This window comes from Xiphias gladius, chromosome 8 (genome assembly GCF_016859285.1).
Source record: "Xiphias gladius isolate SHS-SW01 ecotype Sanya breed wild chromosome 8, ASM1685928v1, whole genome shotgun sequence".
NCBI classification, from domain to species: domain Eukaryota; kingdom Metazoa; phylum Chordata; class Actinopteri; order Istiophoriformes; family Xiphiidae; genus Xiphias; species Xiphias gladius.
The window spans coordinates 15,828,678-15,832,569 of NC_053407.1; positions in this window are offsets into that span (position 1 = coordinate 15,828,678).

Sequence of the window (3,892 nt, forward strand, 5' to 3'; positions counted from 1 at the left end):
ATCTTCCAGGTGACACTGGTCAGATTAACTAACTACCCCCTGTGTTATTAGCATAACTGTGTAATGTTATGTTATGTAATGTAATGTAATTTATATGTTGGACAGTGTTATTGTTGTTCAGCTTTTCTCTGGTATCACATGTTTTATTAGGATATTGTTTTATATCACTATGACGGCTACGGCAGCAGCTAAATTGTAGCAGCTGTGGATAGGTCCGGTGATTTTCTACATGTTTCTTACTGTCAAGGAACCACATGAAAACCCAAAAACCAGGACTGATCCTACTACGTACCATCTGGTTGGCCAAGGAAACTATTAAAAACACACCAGTGAACCACACTGTTACAATGGCTGACACATTCCTTCATTTGTTGTTCATGGGTACTGTAGTTTAATTTCGGTTGATCTCACATTACCCCTCCTACTGCCATAGATATTCACTAGTGCACCAGATCTGTGGCTGAAAATAGTACTCAACAAATGCTCTAGTTTGAGTAGCGTTTGCTATAAACTGCATTACCCAGCTAAAAACGATACTCTATATCTGTAACCTGTTAGTAAAGACTTACATTTTCAATAGGAACAAATGGCTGGGGGCTGAGAGCCTTCATCTGTGTGTAAGTGAGACCGTGTGCGTGTGTGTGTTTGTGTGATGAGTAATTCTTCCTCAAAACAAGAAACTGGTTATTTGGCTGGTATCCTGCATTACACTGGATGTACTTTTTACTTCAGTCCTTTCTGAAAAGGTGCTGCCCTCTTTTTCGAGAAGTACTCGGCCTTGTGCCAGGTGGATCTGTCGGAATTAAATCATGGAGCCTAGAGCTTTCGACCTCTGTCCAGTGGGAGAAGTCGGACCATAGGCTGGTATTTTTGGTCAGTATGTATCTGTGAAGACAAATGTCTGTGCCTTCCCTGAAACTATGAGGAGAGAGTCATCACTCAAGATTAAGTTACACATACAGTGTATGACCATCTATACATGTTAATATAATCGCCTCCTCTCACCTGGACCCCTTTTTTTTTCTTTAACTAGCTGAGATCCCGTTTAACATCGCTACCCTTAATCATTACAATTTGTAAAATAACTACATAGGGGGCAGGAAGATGATTTGAACAAGAGAGTTGTTGATCCCAAAGTAGACACAATGCACATGTTGCGTTGCATGCTCTCTTGTGCTGCAGGGAAGTTCTCTAACCTAACCCAGTATAAAGCACAATATGCTTATTGTTCATGAATGCCCACAAAAAATAAACTCTCACAGTAATGAAGAACATCAAAAGAAGCTGAACCCATCAACGTCAAAACTTTCCAACCTTTAAAAGATGATAACAGCTATGTGCCACAAAGAGGAAAAGATGAAATCTTTCTTTATCATACTATACAAATGATAATCATATCACAAAGCGCGCACACACACAGACACACACGGACACGCACACGGACACACACACACACACAATGACCCAGAAGTGATTTAGCCTCAGGTTAAAGTATTCTGTTTACAATTCAAACACAAAAGAGAGAAGAGAGAGGGGTACAAAACTTGTCCATCTTGAAAGTGACAACAGAGCAGATATTCACAACATGCTTTCCTGGTAATCCCAGATAAACCTGTTAACATCCTGTCAGAAATGAGAGAAATATTCTTTTGGGGGTGAGTACTGTGGCCTCACATCAAAGAGATGTCCTTGGTTTGAATCTCAGCTGTGGTGTTTGTGGGTGTTCCCACAGTCCAAAGACATACAAGTCAGGTGAAGTGGGGCATAGCCTGCCATCCGTGAACCTGAAAAACAACATACAGGTATGAAGAATGGGTGAATGTTGCAGGCTGAACTCTTGGTGTTTTTGCTCAAGCCCTTGCAGTGGCCAAATGACACAGAGCTGGTGCATAAGTCCTTGTAGTAATAAATTTAGACCAAACTGAAGCAGTGCTCTTCACAACAGTCCCTTGTTGTCTCTTGCTCTTTTTGGCTTGTAAGATACACACACATATTTTAATTCTTTTAAATTATTTTCATGTTTTATTTATGGATGATGAGAGCTTTCACACTTGAGAAAGTCATGTCATGTTTCTATTAACATGACAAACGAGCATCAGTAAGGAGACAGGTGTTTCCAAAAATATGAAAAAGAAAGAAGACAGTTTTTCATCATTATTTCCTGCTACACTGGACAAAAAACATCAGCTGAAAAAATGGTCAAATCCCAATCAGCCAGTGCAGGTATGAAAGTTTGTGCAGACTTTCATTGTCCACAGAGGTTAAATCCTACCTACTTTGGTGATCCCCTGACTTCTCCATCAGTGCCTCCACTTGGTTGACATTTTTGGCTTTTAGTAAAATATCTTGACATCCATTGAATGGATTGCAATGAATTTTTGCACAGACTTTCATTCTTCCAAGATAAAGAATCCTAACAATTGGGGCGATCCCATGACATTTCTTCCGGCGCCACCATGAAATGAACTTTTGTGGCTTTTAGTGAAATGTCTCAACAACTGTTGGATGGATTGCCATGAAGTTCGGTACAAACATTGATGTCCTCTGCAGGATGAACTGTAATAACTTTGGTAATCTCAGCTGTACTTTGTGTTTTCCTCTAATTAGAAGGTTAGCCTGCTAACATGCCAAAATAAATAAACATGGTAAACTTTATACCTGCTTACCATTGATGTATTAAGAAAAAGTACAGCCTCACAGAGCTGCTGGGGTGGCTTTAGACTCTTAGTCTTGTCCATTGGAATTTTCAACTCTTAAACACAATATGGTCTAAAATGGGTTCTACATTATTATCTAATATGGAGCCTTTTGCAGGATCCCTGTTTTGATTCAGATAGGCTTAGACCTTCATGGGTGTATATTAGCTTATTTGGTGCATATTTATAATCAAAGTTGTGTTTAATCAAATTGTTTCAAACTGCTAAACAAAATCTGTTTCCAGGTAGTATTCCAAACTAGGACAACTTATTAGTTTGACCTGTATTTTATAGGAACCTTCTTTGCATCCTAGACCCTTTAACCGGTTAATCCATCAGTGTCTTTAACAGTGTCTGATTGGTTGCACCACATTGCGTGGATGAAGGACATAGCACCAAAAAGGTTATTGACTATAGCAACGTGACATCTGTTGTGGAGCCACACAAACAGTTAGGGCAATCATGTTTTTCCCTGCAGAAATACAATATGCGCAAAAGTGTCTGATAGTCAAAAAACTAGGGCTCCCGGGACTCATGTTTGCAAACCACGAAGTATACATGACTACAGTCACAACTGTGTACCATAAACAGGTACAGGACACTGTGAGGAATACTGTACGTGACCTCTGTAATGCCTCTCAAATGTCCAGGATTTGAATGACCAGAATGCTTTACTTTAGTTTCAGACTGGGTCCGTTTGGGTTGGGGACAGGGCATCATCCTTTCTAACAGAGGTGATAATCTTATCAGTCAGTAGAGAGTTGACAGTCCAATATTTTCTGACTGAGAAGTGGGCGGTGTCACAAGGCCCGCTACTAGAGTAGCTGGAAAAATAGAAGACATCTCACTATGTCTTTATTTCCGGCCACCACAGATGTCACCCTGAATTTGCTGTTTATAAGAGTCTTTTCTTACATAACATTGAAAACATTAAAAATGTTTTTGTTTCAAATTGTTTAATTTAATTTGAAAAAAAAAATCTGGGTAAATAGGATCTGATTAGAACAATTCTACCAAGAATCAAAGCAGATTAGTCATTATAAAAGCATAATCTCACTATGCTGTCATCTTCACAATAGAGGATCTTCGGTGCACAGGTCCGACATATAAAAACCAACTGCAGTTAAATACAATTCTGATTTCTCACTCTTGTATATTAATGCATGGTCTGATAGTGGAGGTCATTTTCTGTTAAT